This window comes from Anoplopoma fimbria, chromosome 18, assembly GCF_027596085.1.
Source record: "Anoplopoma fimbria isolate UVic2021 breed Golden Eagle Sablefish chromosome 18, Afim_UVic_2022, whole genome shotgun sequence".
Lineage (NCBI taxonomy): Eukaryota > Metazoa > Chordata > Actinopteri > Perciformes > Anoplopomatidae > Anoplopoma > Anoplopoma fimbria.
In genome coordinates this window covers 14,211,265-14,227,111 of record NC_072466.1, presented here as the reverse complement: position 1 = coordinate 14,227,111, position 15,847 = coordinate 14,211,265, and the positions used below count along the sequence as shown (strand labels likewise).

The following is a 15,847-nucleotide window of genomic DNA, read 5'->3' as shown; positions in this document are numbered from 1 at the left end:
CAATCCAGCCTCTCTGGACCTCAACCATTTTTGGCCCCTTTGACATGATCTAATGGGAGAAGGTTGGAGCCTTTTGGCACTGTATTCCTGCACCTAAAGCAGTTCCTGCAGCTCTGTTTTAGCCCTCAACTGGGTGGGATAAATGGAGGAGGTGGGGCACAGCGGGAGACTGGGCGAGATAGTGAGATGGCCACAAAAATGACATAGAGATACATGGATAGCAACAGGACTGAGTAGAAATGAGGCGGCGGGGTAAAGATAGGCAGGGGAAGGAAGATATGTGGAAGACGAAAAAGAAGGAGTGTTAAGACATTTGATTTGTACGGGGGGGGAATTCAGAGGGTGGAGATAAATACTAGTACAGCAGTAGAAGTTTAAGAGTGATACATTCAAGGGAAAGGTGGACCTCAAGAAGAGCCAGCCCCCGCACTTAATTGTTTTTGTTTTGCCAGGAAAAGCCCCAGATGCCTGTAGTCAAGCAACGGCTTGACCCTTTCTTTGGTTGTGGGCTGCGGGGCTGAGGGCACTGCACAGAAAGCTTAGCAGTAAGCCTTTTATTCCAAGGCCTTTTCTCTGTCCCCCCCTTTGGGAGGTGCAAAGCCTCACATCTGTCAAAGTGTCACAGGGCTTGCTGTCTGCAGTCCTATCCTCCTTCCATCCCTTAAATTGGCGATTACCCAGGAACCCCTGCACACCGTTTCTCACGGCCATTAAACATGCCCTTGTCAATCGGCCGATGGCCTCTCAGCTGGTTTAGACCTGATCAATACAAGTGCAGATTTTACACCTCATTGGCCTCCAACCATAGGCCTCTTAGAGACGTACACACATTGTTACATCCCCCCACCATTGATTGTTACTGATTAGTGATTAAATTACCTTTTTAAATCAGCTGCCATAAAGTTTATTTAAAATAAAAATGTCAACAAAAAACAGGTGCACATTAAGAAGGTTTGGTATCACTGGTGTTAAGTCTCATGGTACATGCATGGTTTAGTAAACTATAGCTAGATCCAGTATCTAGTGTCTGTTTCTACAGTTCAGAATGAGAAAAGAAAAATCTGAATATTTGCCCAAACTGAAGTGTGATATGGTTGTGAAGAGTTACTAAAAGAAACACCTTTTTAGTTAATCGCACAACAATATTACAAAATATGTAATATATATTGTGCTGAACATTGTGGGTTTGGCTTGAATTCATTCTAGTGGATCTCTGCTTTTGTCTTGTTTAGCTACTGACTTCCAAGAATGTAAAGGTAGAACTACACAGCCAATCAAAGGGATACCTTTCTGTTTGTCAAGACACAGGGATTTAATTATGCCTTTTATTTACAGTTGAACGCTCTGCCTTGTAACTTTGATTGGTTTACTTGCCCACATTACTTGTCAGACATTGTTTTGGCTATGCCTGTTAATGATGCTACCTGGGACTCTGTCTGGTGTTTTGAGATGATTTAGACTGTCAACACAATAAAGAGAAGAGCAAGAACAAAACACCAGGCTTACTGCTAAGTACTGGGCTTGTGTCTTTAGATGTCAGGATTAAAAGCATTAGCGTACGTACACTTGCCTCTCCGCTCCGCTTCTTTACTTTGATGTTACAGCTGGAACTTTCCTGTGTCATGTTTAGGATATTTTCTTCCTTCCAACGCGTATGTGTGTGTGTGTCATTGCCTCCTGACTTTTAAGTCCTATGAAATAACACACCTGCAGACATATGAAATTATTAATACTGCATTTGATTCAGAGTTGTATTATAGAAATCAGATCATATTGTTAAGAAACAGGCGCATATGACTTTTGTTGGAGAAAATCACCTGTATTAATATCATTTAACAACAATAATCTATGTGGTTATTTGTACAGTGGAAAATAAAAAATGTATTAGCTAGCTATGACTACTACGAATGAAACCTTTATTGCCCACATAGACTGTGTTTTGAGAAGTGAACATAATAACATAATCACCATGTAGTCATCCAGTTGTTTTTGGAGTGCCATCTTGGTTTTTCACAGCTACAAGTGACATAAGAGGCTGGAGCTAAGTACAACAGAATAAGACATTTTTTAGGAGACCAAAATGTTACAATTAACTTTAATGAACTGAAAACAACATTCCATTTCAGCTTGCTATCAATAACAGTGCCCAAGCATTTGTACTCCTCTCCACTTTTAATGGTTGTGTAATTCATGATTACTGGGGAGGGAGAGGAGTTTCTCCCTAAAATCAATGACCATTTCATTTGTTTTTTGTCGGTTACTGATCTCTTCGCCAGTTTAAAGGCCTATTAGAGCTCTGTCATCTTAAGATTTTATCATTGTACAATTGTCCTGATGGCTAACACAGTCAATGGTATACAGTATGAAAAGCAGAGGTGTCGGGACAAAACCTTTTGGTACCCCAATCTGAATGCTGATGACCGATGATAAAGTTTTACATCCTTTTATATGAGGGAATGATTTACGGCCATGCTCCCCAGCTTCACTGTCAAAAGATCTGCCGGGACAGTATTAAAGGAAGATTGGAAATCGGCAAACAGTATGAGCACATGAGATGATGGGGTTTCCAGGTGTCTGTAAACTTGATTCAGAAATGTTACTGTTGAATACTCCGTACTTCTCTTTTCTATATATGAAAATCGCATCTGACCATTGGTTTCAGTTTTTACGCAAGATAAAAGAATTTGCTCAAAAGATTTCATAATTTCTTAATTTAAAGTTCTTAGATCGGTCTTAGAACATTTAATTCTGAGGGATTTGTCTTATTTTAGACACTTTCAACCTTGGAAGTATTTACAAGTCCAGTTATGCCTCCAAGAGTTGAGTGTATATCGAGCTTAACTGCTCACAGCACTTCTGTAGCGTATTCCCATCGGTTTTTACTAGTATTTATCTGCACTTCCTCCAAAGTTTTCGCATATAAGCGGGCCATCCTCTCTCTAGTTACCCCTGGGCTCGATTTAGGAGGATCTATCAGTCTCATTACTTACTAAAAAAAAGCAATTTAGATCACTGTTTTTGCAGAGGTCGGTCCACTGTGAGTTCACGCAAACCATTGTCTTTACTCCACGCCATGCCCTCCTTGCATTGTTGTTTTTGAGTAGCTGCTCCACGTCATTCATCCTTGGTTATTCTTTTTCAATTGGATGATGAACAGGTACTCAAGGGTTAGTAGTTGCATATATATCTTTCCTTGTTTGGTGGCGATCCCATTATCTACACAGGAGTTGATGTAGTAAGTGACCACTTCTGTATACATTCGTCGTACATTCAAAGCAAACCTTTATAAAGTCAATACGCAGTCCTCATCCCATACCTTCACTGATCTTTTTTTCCGTTTCTTAGTTTTTAGAGATATTTCTCAAAGTCCCAGGAGAAATGTAGTGGGGTGTAACAAGAGCCAAGAGCGTTTATGGTGAATTGGCTGTGCCATGTCTACCCCTGCTGTTGTTTATTGTGTGAACACTTGTAAAGAGAATAAAAGATTGAGAGAAGAACCTCAAGAAAACAGCTTGTTTTTGTTGTCGGGCTGTTGTGGGCTGGAGTTTTATGAGCTTTGTGGCTTGGGATACGGTAGCTGTGATTTATAGCTTTCATTATTAAGGTTTTACCACACCAGTGGTTCCCAACAGACACCACACAGACCTACACGTACTATTGAGATAACTGCTGAGGCTTGTACTTTGCTAGGTTCTGTTGAGACAGAGGTGCCGAAACGTTCAAATGTTCTAAGGTGCAGCTTTGACACCGAGGATTAAATATTAATGCTGCTCCAACTCCATATCAAGGGGTGAGTGGTTTTTAGAGACGCAGATACACACACTTTTTTGGCTACCTGAATCTTTGATATGTGTGCTCACTATGAAGTGTCGAAGAGGGGAAAGTGGAGAGAATGGATAGTTTTTTTCCAGTTGAACTGGTGAACTCAATTTTGGACTCTTTTCTTCTACTTTAACATTCTTTTCTGTCTCACTTTATCTTTTTTATATTACTATCTTTAGCACTCTCCTTGGACCTTAACCCTGTTTTTTTTTGTCAGAGTTAGTCAGTTTTCCTGGATAACACTTTCCATTCTTCCTCTCTTTACCTCACCTTCCTCTCTCCCTCTCTCTCCCCGTCCCTAGCTTGCAGACTTCAGCTCTGGTCTGATTTACAGTCATACCAGAGGATCTGCTACTTTGGTCATGCTTTTCTTCGTTGCCACATTTTGTCAATTCCCCTCTGCTCACAGATGATTCCCAGGCTTCTTCAGACACACACAGACTTTCTCCTTTTTCTTTTCTTTTCTTTTCCTTCCTTTTCTTCCTTCTCTCTGTTCCTAATTCTACTCGTCTTTTTTGGCTTGATGGCAGTGATACTTGGCTTAAAAAGCAACCATGTTGCCGCTGGGGTTCTTAAACTCCTCAATACTCTTGATTGACATTAATACTCTCAATAGGCTATAAGTGTGTTGAATGTGGAAAATTGCACATAATTACACATGTTGCACAGACTTTCACAAGTAAGTAGTCATAACCATACACTTCTAATCACTATAACCATGATGATAGTAAATCTGAGGCTTCTGTGGTCGTTGGGTGAAGTCCTCCTGGCAAATCAAGACCTTTGCGAATAGCTTGGCCCGTCAAAGCTCACTGGCCCTCAGTGCAAGCAAACAAGGCACGCCAGGTTTCTCTGAATAGCAGCAGCAGCAGGCCTAATCCAGGCTCCGCTCTGAAGAAGGTTTAACCGACAAATAGATTTGATACAGCGGCTCTGCCAGCATGTATCCCTGTTTTTCTGAAGGGCTGAAGAGTGTGGGAGAGGAAAACTGAAGCTTATGTCCCCATGACTGAGGAATGTGAAAAGCAGGCAGCTGAGACTTGATAGAGAGCTGTGGCAACAATAAAGATAGGTTTAGAATGGGGGAATAAAGTGGGGATAGGTGGCAGAGGAACAAAGCTGCTTATGCTGGCTCGCGGTGGTTTTCAAATGGATTTAAAATGGAATCCACAGAGAATTTGAGTTTCTGCAAGTTCTAGCTATCCCAAACACCTGCATGGGGCTTTATAAGGTACGCTTCTCCAGTCTGGATGACGTCGCACCCAACTCTTTATTGACTCACCCCTGTAATGTTGAAATGGATTGGTATGGTGTTTTTTTTTTTTTTTTTTTTGCAGGCATATTTTGGTTGACTCTCATTCACATGGAGTTCTTTGTGAAAGAATACACAAGCCAATAGTGAGGAACATAATTCTCCCTTGTCTATATTGCAAGAGGCACATGCTTTCATTAGTCACCATGATTAGACCAAGAGAGGAAAAAGCGTGTCTTTGTGAGGAAGGTTATTTCCAGTCCCTCATGTCATCCATCTTTTGTTCCTCAGAGCCCCCTATGAGCGTGCTTTGGAAGAGACTGGTTTGTTTAAATAATGGCATAAAGTAGGATCCTAAAGTGCAAAATGTAGCCCTAAAAAAGATTTGTGCTAAAGTCTATTGATTTCTTTCTGGGTAAAGAAACTGAGCCACTTACGGATATAAACAATGAACGTTTTACAACTATTGTGTCTTACATTTACACACACCTCAAAGATTTGCCATTGTGTATTGTTATTGTATTTTTTAAATGCTTAAAGTCAAAGTCAGCCTCCATGAAACATTCACTTTAGGATCTTAAAATGTATACTAATAGTCAAATACAGTTTATCACTTTGTGCCGTGAACCGCCATTGCTGTCAGAAACTATTAAAAATACACAAAGGAGCCACCCCATTGCACTGGGTGACTTGTTCCTTCATTAGAATGAACATGGGTGCTAAGGTTCATTGTCGAGGTGCCCTGAATACTACTATTAATCTGCAGCTGAACTGTCCTGCACAAATGTAGAAACAGTGGGATCTAATCCCTTTGGATTATTTGCTGTTTCCCGTGTGGTTCACAATAAGGATTTGACCCTAAACCAGGAGGAACCATGGCCATCAGTAGCTGACTGGGAAGAGAGCTGGCTCCTTAAATCCTTTTCTGCGTTCTTGTGCATTCTGCCAGACATCTGGATGTTGTCTCTTTTACGACCTGCAACTTGAGCTAATGCTCTGTCTGAACCCAGTATACCACTGACAGCATGATTTGTATTGTCAAGCTGTCTCCTGAAAAACTTTGGCAAAGTACACATTCTTCTTAATCACGGCGTTTTCTTTGTTCATATTGGGTTTAGTTTTAAAGCGTATGGAAGGAACGTGTTTCAAATTTCCTCAGGAAGGAAATAAACAGTTGGTCGTGTAAACTCTCCATTTATGGAATGTTTTGCAGATTGAATTTTACATTTAGTACTTGACTTTACAAGGCAGCCATTGTCTCTAAATCAAAGGTAAAGTGTAGCTGAGAGGCAAGAGTATGTTTGATAATCTCTTAGAAGCAAAAGCTGACGTTGAATTTCAGAATTGACTTCTCAAAGAGCCCTCACGGTTCAAATGACTTCCAGAATGATCTATCTTTTTTGATTTGTCTTAATTCCGAAGTTGCAGTATGCTGCTCTGTGCCTCGCTCCAGGGGCCGGTGTAAAAGCATGTGGAGAAGCTTGTGGCTTTGGCCTAAGACATGAACTCTCCTGCCAGCCCACATGATGGCTTTAGCAGCTCTGACCTGTTTTGCCCTTCTCTTTTTCTTCCTTTCTCTGTTTTTCTCTCCTCGCCAAAAAACCTGCATCTCCTTTTTTCATTACTGTGCCATCGTCTGTCTGCTTTTCCCTGAAACTATTTAGAGTTATCCTATCTAGCAGTCACAGTATTGGTCACAGTTGCAGCTCCCTGTACTTCCCCGGACGAGCTTGAATAAATGATGCTGTTTTGCTTTAAAGCTCTAAGTCCATTGCTTTTCTTATACTAATTATTTGTGTACAATTTAATCATGTTGAATACATTATTTAGATAATGTTGAACTTGTTTAACCAGGTTATCAAGCCTGCTGAGCAGCCATCTTTTATGAATCACAGACAGTATTTTGGATTTTCGTTGAACTCTGGGGGGGGAAAAAAAGCTGTCAAACCTAGAGTTTTGGTTTCTTATTTAACTCCCATGTGTCGTGTGAACCCACAGACTGAGGCAACGCTTCATAAATGTGTTGTAACAGGACTCACAATCATTAACTAGTAACATTAACAGAGCATGACTAATGGACAAGTTCCTGTGAGCTGTGTGGCCTTGGTAAGCCAATCGAAGTTAGGACATGCAGCAGTAGTCACCACCAGTGGAACAAAAGGTGGTCCACTTAGTTACTGTACTGTATGTCTCATCCCGGTTGGTATGCTCATTACAATTGCGTATTTTGTTATTATTTTCCCGAAATTGTGGGTCATTAATGTGAATACTCTCAGACACTTTTTGAACATTAATCAGACTCAAGATTTCTCAGCCATACGACCTAAAAAGGGAGTCCTGTAACGGGGTTAAAGCAGGCTGTACTAGCCCAAGATAACATCGGCAGTTCTGTCGACCAGGGAAAGGAGATTGGAGAGTGTGAGATACAGTATGATGGGATGCCAGAGATTTGTTGTAAAGTTGACTCATGCTTGGGTTATGTGTGTCCAGTCATCAACCAAGCAACTGTGCATAGTGGTAAAAAGTGTGTGTGTGTGTGTGTGTGTGTGTGTGTGTGTGTGTGTGTGTGTGTGTGTGTGTGTGTGTGTGTGTGTGTGTGTGTGTGTGTGTGTGTGTGTGTGTGTGTGTGTGTGTGTGTGTGTGTGTGTGTGTGTGTGTGTGTGTGTGTGCTGAGTAACTGTCCATGTGTTCCAGTTTGTATAGAGTAGAAGGTTTCCCCCATATTGACACGGGTGGTCCATTAGCAAGCCTCCTTAGGCTGAATGCCTGCATGCAGAAACAGACTACAAAGCGGTCCAAGGTCCAGGTTAGCCGTCTGTGCTAATGTCTTGGCATATAGAGAGATGGTAATGAAGCTGACTGTTTGGGAACAGAGGATACAAATGGATTTGGAGAGTAAATTTGTTTAAGTTTGGAGGAAAGGATTGGAATATAAGAATATGTTTGTAGTTTAGGAATAGAGGATATGCAGTTTTTTGGGTTTTTTTCTGGCTCATACTGGTGCTTCATTTTCCGGCTGGTTTTGTGGAATTCAAGCAAGCCATGGTTTAACGTTGTGCCTGGTTCACATGTAATAATGATACTCGTGAACTACTGTTAGCACTCAAGCTACTGAATGTATACACAGCAAAGATCACACATGTAGTCTCTTTAATGTTGGTCTCAAAGTGCAACAGATTGATGCATTTCATTTAAATTTCTAGGCTCCACCCACCGTAGTCTCACAAAAACCTGTACGGAAACACTGCACATGCTGCTTTTGCTTTTTAATGATTGTAACAGTGAATAAAGACCTAACAAGCCTAATGGGAACCGTGTTCCCTAATTTCATTGTCTTCTGTCTGGATCGCCAGGTTATGTGGTGGTTAATTTATTCACTGTGATCTGTAGGCTTTAGCTTCTATCGTTTATCTTTTTTAACCTGTTTTCTTTGCTGAATCAGTTTAACATACTGATATATCCTTCAAACAAATATTGTCGACCCTTGTGTCTGCTTCTCTCCGGAATTGCTTTTTGGTTTTTCCAAAAGTTTGATAATATTTATGCAGGGAGTGCAGTTAGTGATAGTGTGGGCTCCATGGTAACTCTGACGGCTTGACGGAGAAGCAGTGTTTCTTAGCTAATTAAAGACTAAATGATTACACTTTTTAATAATACATACCTACGGGGTGAAATGGCAGAGGCACTATATCGCACAGTAAAGGCTCTATAACTTTGATGATGGAGAAAAATCCTCCAGTGAACTGATGAGATGTGTTAGTGTTTTTCTCATTAAGCTTAGCTGATGACAGTAATTGGTTTATGGCATGTTCACATCACTTACCACCTCTGCTTAACGACTTCCCAAATCATTACCAGGTGTTGAATACAACTGAAAATACACGTAGCACTGCCACAGGAGACTAGCTGTTAAAACCCATTTTGTTGGATGAAATCCTTGAAACCAAATATGAAACTCAAGTTTGATCTAATCTCAGTTATGAAACAATGAGGACAATATGCTGCATGTTATCTTGGATACATCTTCTTTCAGGTTATAAGAGACAACGTTTACCTCGCAATTCCTTTAAAAAAAATTAAATTAAAAAAAAGTCATTATGCCAGTTTACTTCTCAGGTATATTTTTGTCTTGTGCAGAGCTGGTTTAGTAAAACTCTCAATCACATCACGTCAAGCCTGTGCAGATTGTATTTGTCAAACCATGGTGCCATGAGTCAGGGCTCACACGAAAATTACTGAATTGGCGATTTCTGGTCGGTAGCAGAATTTTAAAGTTGGTTGTAATGAGTTCAAATCATCACAAGCAAAAAAACCAAATAATTTCACAGGACCACGCAGACGGAACTTATATTAAGTCTGCAGAGTCGGCGGCTGCTGCTTCCTCCTCAGCTCTCCAGGAAATCCAGCCAACCTCCACGGAGAGGAATTGAAGTGTGTGTGTGTTGTGTGTGTGTGTGTGTGTGTTTAAAAACAATTGCCAGATCACTTGTATAGCTGTGAATACACTGGACACTGCACTCTTGTTAACCTTTGTCACCTATTGTGCTGTGATTTTTCTTTTGCACTCTCTTCTTTAGTGCCATCAACACAGGCTGGCTATGAGCGTCATAAATGTAGATCATGGATGACATATATTTTATATTATTATTATTATTATAGTCATGATGATTTTAGAGTCTTGTTAGCGTAATGGTCCTTAAAGTTGGATTACCACTGCCAATTTGAGATACCCCATTAACATCAGCACTGCTATGTTTCCCCAGAGACTTTATTTTAGCTGATTTTTAACTGAAAGCAGGAAATCCCCTTCAATCATTCCTACAATTTGTAATGGATTTATTTGCAGGCTGTCATTAACTTATGCACCCTTTTCCCCTGGTCATAGTTCAGAATTTGCATTTGAAAAGAAAAACCAAGGCTCTTGTTGTTATCTCTGTGTTCGTCCTCCTTCTTTTTTTTCCCATCAGGACTCTGTTGTGCATTGTTGTGAACAGGTCATGTCCTCAGTGTGATTTAGTTTTTTATATAAGGGTATCAGATAAAGACTTTTGGAATTTTGGACAGGTTTAGTCTTGATGAATGTGAGAATATGTTTTGCTATGCTGAGTACCGGTTAGCATTATAATACAAAAACTAAGCTGGATATGCAACATGGTTATAATCCAGAGAGCCAGTATCTTGTCATGTTTCTCAATCTTGTAGAGCTGAAATTATTAGTCAAGTAATTAATCAATCGACAGAAAATTTATTCACAACAATTTTGATAATTGATTAATAGCTCAGCTACTTTTCAACTTACGTTTAATCAATAAAATATTCATTAGTTAGCTTGCTAAGTTTGCCACAGACCATTTGGTCCAGATAGTGACGGTCCTAGTTCAAAACTTAAGTTTATAAGCTCAAGTTGATGAGGTAATGTGAATGAAAGATTAACGAGGCGAATGTGACTCCTGTTGACCTGACATGAGCGAGAAGATGTATTACTCTGTAGGAGTTCTGGGAACTCCAAAAACATTCAGTCCACTGATATGACCTGCCGCCGGAGTCGTTGGTCATTTTAACAGAAAATGGAAGTGGTCAGCTTGGGCTAAAAGTTGGGAGCTGCAACCTGACTGTTTTGTTCACTGCTCTTTGATGATGAAGAAGAGGAGACACATTAGGATTTGTTAGCGTTCGGAGTTTAGTGTTGAGGATTTGAAATAAATGAGAGGCTGCATTTAACAGCAAAACTATAACAAATCATCCATTTACAAACTCTCACACAACTCATGCAGTATGATCATTGCTTATTTATCCAGCTGTATGCCTACTTCTTCCTAAATACAGGCATCTTGACTTAAACCTTACTTTGTTAAACACTTTAGACTTAGTCCTGATGCTAAATGTTTTAAAATATGTACATATTTCTTCATATATATTTCATTCTTAATTAAAAAAATATATATCTGTCTCTCTTTCAGGGTCTTTGACAGCCTTCAGACAGCGTCATCTGGAGTTCACTGGCCTGGACAAGATACTGGGATCCTCGGTGAGTATCTGACTTAATCAGTTGGGTTTGATGGTCTGTGGTCTGTAAACTGGTTCTGTTAAGTTTGAGTTAAATTCATCAGGTACCCATTGTTTGGTTAAAAATAATTGTTCTTCTGTTGCGCTTATTCTTTCATAAAAAAGACACTTCATTAAATGAATTACCCTGTACTACAGAGCTGTTACAGAAGACCCATTTTAGTCTGTCATCGTTGCCACCTTTGGTGAAAATTTGCTGATAGATATTTAGTGCCATTAGGTTTTTAACGACAGGCCTCCCTTTATACTCTCTGAACAAATGACCAGCCATTATTTTCTATTCCCATGCCATTTTCATTCTCTAAACATTTCTTGCCTATTATTTGTTTTTGTTTTTTCTATTGAGGATCAAATTCGACTGCATTCCCCCACTTTATGAAGGATTTGTTGATAATCACTGGGACTGTGTTAGAAAGGCAAAGCCACTAATTTGATTTGAAATATGTTATTCCGATTGTCCACAGTCAAGTGAATACGTTTTCCCCAGCATTTAAAAGTGTAAATTCCCCATCCTATATTTTCGACAGACACACTCGACAGATGGTTTGGTCTAGCAACTCTAACATAGTTCAGTTGGGTGGCAAAAATGCCAAAGGATAATGTTCTGGTTGTCCTAGGCTAAAAATACAGTAAGATAGCCATAGAATATTCATATTAAATACTACCTAAAACTAAGGGAATAATATAGATTGTAAAAATGAGGAGTAGTCTGCTGTGAGATAAAACATGGTGAGTAGGCGGCTCTTATCTATGAGACAGAAACAGCATGTTTTGTTCCAGTAAATGCTTCGCTCTCTGTCTCTCTCTGTGTTTCTTTCCCTCTCTCGCTTCTTTTTCTCTCTCTTTCACCTCCTCCTCCAACCAGCAAAGCTGCTCTCCTCCCACACACACACACACACACACACACACACACACACACACACACACACACACACACACACACACACACACACACACACACACACACACACATATATACATACATACATACATACATACATACATACATACATACAGACACCACTATGTTCATACAAGGAGGGAGGGGGAAAACGACCAGGAATAAGAGATAGTGTGGAGAGCATTGCTTTGAGTGAAAAAAAAAAAAAAAAGTGCCAGTACTCCCCTTATCACATGTTGGCGTGTGTTTCTGCTGGTATCTGCTATCTCTTGCTACTAATTCCTATTTATCATTTATTTAAGCATGTTACACTTATTATGTCAGTTATTATATTTGGGCTTCATACATCTTCTTCATCAACTTAGTGTTAAGACCAAACTAACTTATAGATAAATAATAATTCTATTATTTACAGATATCACAGCCTTTGTCTGAACATGTAATGTTTCGTGCAGTATTTGCCCTGTAAAATACATAAGAGCAGGTTCAGAACACTTGTAAATAATGTTTAATTTATTGTATTTGCCAACAAATAAATGTTGGCAAACATATTAATAAATGTTCCCACCCCTGGCTTCTCTGTACAGAGCCGTGTGTCGGCTCGTCCTGCTCTCAACATTGTTTTTATCTTCATGGGGCTAATGAGGCGTGTCACAAAAAACGACAGCACGGCGCCGTTATGAATCATCCAGATAACCTGACACGGAGAGGGCAGAGAAGGGTGCCGGTGAAAAAGTTATGATACGCCAAAAAGTAGAATGTAGAAGTGCCAGTACTGTGTACCGGTCCATTTGAACGCTGGTGGAAAGTGACAGAAAACCACACCAGGGAAGAGACATGGAGATGATAAAAGAAAGTGGAGGAAAGGAATATACTGAGAGAATGAATGTACGTTTCTTTTATTCTAAAATGAACATGGCACTGGACCAAAGGGGGTTCAGTCTCCCTCTGTGTGTGTTGTCATCTGAGCTTCTTCTTGCTCTGTTGACATAGCCGGGCCGACCATGTTTGCTTTAAGTGCATGTTATTGCATGCTAGCGTGTCTTACTGGTTGTTTTTTACGGCCGCTGCTCTCCACTCCTACGGTGGTTACAGCTGAAAATGCTGTCTGGACCGACAGTGTGGTCACGGAGGTGCAGCACCCACCCTCCAGTTCACCCTCAGGTAAACACTGTTGCTCTGTCGGCACTTTCACCTTTTAGTATCGTTATCTCACTCTCGACCGCTAACTATAAGTGGCTGACTCGCCTTCAACATGCCGAAAGTCTTTGAGAAGCAAAAGAAAATGTTTCAAATCTCAGATCTTGCACCTTTTTTAAAAGAAACCAGCAGTGGTCAGTGAGTGTCAGTTCAGATGGTATCGAGCCACAATGACTGAGGCAAAGTATCAAGGTTTCATTTTACGTTTTTTCTTCCAAGAATATTTTCCTTTTCATACAGTATTCATGACATTACTTGTGGATGTGGATGTAAAGGATGCAAAGTCTCTACATTCAGTCTGTTACAATGGACCGCTACGTCCACACGAGCCCATTCAATGATGTCTGAATGGAAATGGAATCTCTTTGAGCCGAGCCTTCCCTTCCTGTCACATGTTTGCTCCGGTTTTCCAGGTTTTGTTCTGCTTCTAGTAAATGCTGCATGGCCTTGACAAAGAATAGCCGGTTGTATTACAGGCGTAGATGTTTTCGCACCTAGCCAGCCTGGACTCTGAGGACATGTGCCATTATGGATGGTTCCCCCCAGCGCCGCCTCTGTCGGCTATGTTTGGATGGGATGGATGGATGGAAAGAAAAGAGAGAATAATTGACTCGATGGACTGACTACACACTTACTTTTTGTATCTATCTCTCTCTTTCCCACTTTCAGTCTCAGCATCTCATATCCTCCCACATGCTCTCACATTGAGTGAGGAATCAATCCTTCTCACTTCCATTATCTCTCCCTATCTGTCTCTGTCGCTCTCTCTGCCTCTTCATTCTGGCCCTCCTCTAACCAATCGAATACGCTCGCTGTGGGCACAAATGAGCGCGTGTCTCTCCAGTCCCACAGCAATCATACCACGTCCTCATTAGCGCTATTCTAGCGGCCGCCCTCATCCTGCTTCATCCCTTTCCCCCTGTAATTGGGCAAAAACCTCTGCCTACCAGTCAGCAGGAGCCCCATGAACTGCAATTTAGTCCTTACTGCCACAGGGTCTATTAGCAGTGTGTAGGTTTGGACAATGGCCTCTGTCTGAGTAACCATGGGTCACTGCTGTCCAGTGTCAAATTCAGTAAATGGGTTTGTTTTGTAGCGTCGGATATTATTCTAACCACCACCACCTTTGCTACCTTATGGATGATGGCTGCAGTGCAGGCAGAAGGAAAGAAGAATGACATTTACAGGGTTTCTTTCAGGACTTTTGTTAAACTATTAAGATTTTAGTCTCATTATTGATACGTTGTTTCCATCACGACTAATGTTACAGATGTGGGTGCTTGTTTTGGGTTGCCCTATAGACGATCTTGTGCAAGGCTTTCCACAGAATGTTTTCATATTGTTCTGGAGAAAAAGGCACAGTGATGATATGCATTTACATGGATGGTGTCTAAAGTGTGCCTAAATACTGCATAAAATGAACATTACACTGTACTGTCTTAAAAAAATGTCCTGTATGTTCAATTTAAGCAATCGTTATGAAAATGAATTTTGAAAGAAAGGACCCTAAATACTATCATTAGCTCCTCTTAGATTAAGGCAAGACAGCGTTTTGTGCCAAAAAAGGTTTGAAGTAAGGGATCACATTTGCGTGATATCACTTTTACATTCTCTGGGGAGAACCCTGTTGTACTGTTTAAAGATGCAAGACATAAATCTTTCAGTGACTATTGAGTGCTGAGCACAAAAGAAGAAGAAGAAACAGGAAATGTTGAAGCAACAAAAACCTTTGTTGTTTTGTTTTATGCTATCGTCAGAGCTTGTGTTATTGCAATATAGCTGGTTTGTGTGGCAATAAAACCTGCTTGGCATGTAAACCCAGTCTTAACGCTTTTTCGTCTCTGCTATTCTACTACTGTTTGTTTATTTATATAGCACTCACATACAGATGTCACTAAGTGCTTCAAAATAGCAGGCAGGTGTGTGATGTCTGAGACTAATTAGAGTCTGGGGGACTTATTAATAACCTCTTTAAAAAGTCTAGTAAAGTACACATGCTGTGACTTTTTTTATTTATGCAATTAAGCAAGTAACTGTCTGCAGTAACAAAGACTAGCAGGAATTAAAACAAACTGGTAGTAAGGAAATGGTGGCAGCAGTAAGAAGGGACAATGGAAGCAGTCTTAATGGAAGCAGAGCATGTGTTGTAAAAACAGCAGAGTAGTGTCAACACACCCAAACACTTAAGCAGATAATCAGCTGTTTATTAAGCTATTGTAGAACCAGTTTGTAAGTAGTTTTTTTATTTTTTCTTGAATTTCACTCCAGACTTCAGTCATGAGTGTGACTGGCTCACCCATTCCCTGTCTGACCTGTCACTTCCTCACGGGAAGCAGGAAGTGGCTGAGATGTGTTTCCTATTGGAATGTGAGACAGCTTCCTTGGCCGAAGCAAAGGCTGTGTCGGACAGCAACAAGAAAGGGAACAAGGTTTCCCTACTATATATTCACTGCACATTACAGACGCGTGTATTCAACTTTTACTTTATCGACGCCTTATGTATAAAGTCTAAACTGCCACTTTAATATTAGTTTAACTTTAGCATTTTGTCTGATAAAATGCTGTCGTACCTAGTAGCTCAAGACAAAGGGCTTGACTTGCTCCTT

At 40.4% G+C, this 15,847-nt stretch overlaps 1 protein-coding gene across 4 annotated transcripts in view; it reads left to right on the top strand.

Moving 5' to 3' along the window:
- The window catches only part of sipa1l1 (signal-induced proliferation-associated 1 like 1), a 75,186-nt gene that overhangs the window by 14,198 nt on the left and 45,141 nt on the right, over nucleotides 1–15,847 (top strand). For all 4 annotated transcript variants that reach the window (XM_054618244.1, XM_054618242.1, XM_054618241.1 and 1 more), the window contains one exon: nucleotides 11,035–11,102. The gene's annotated coding sequence lies outside the window, so the exon portion shown is untranslated. The remainder of the gene's footprint in view (nucleotides 1–11,034; nucleotides 11,103–15,847) is intronic.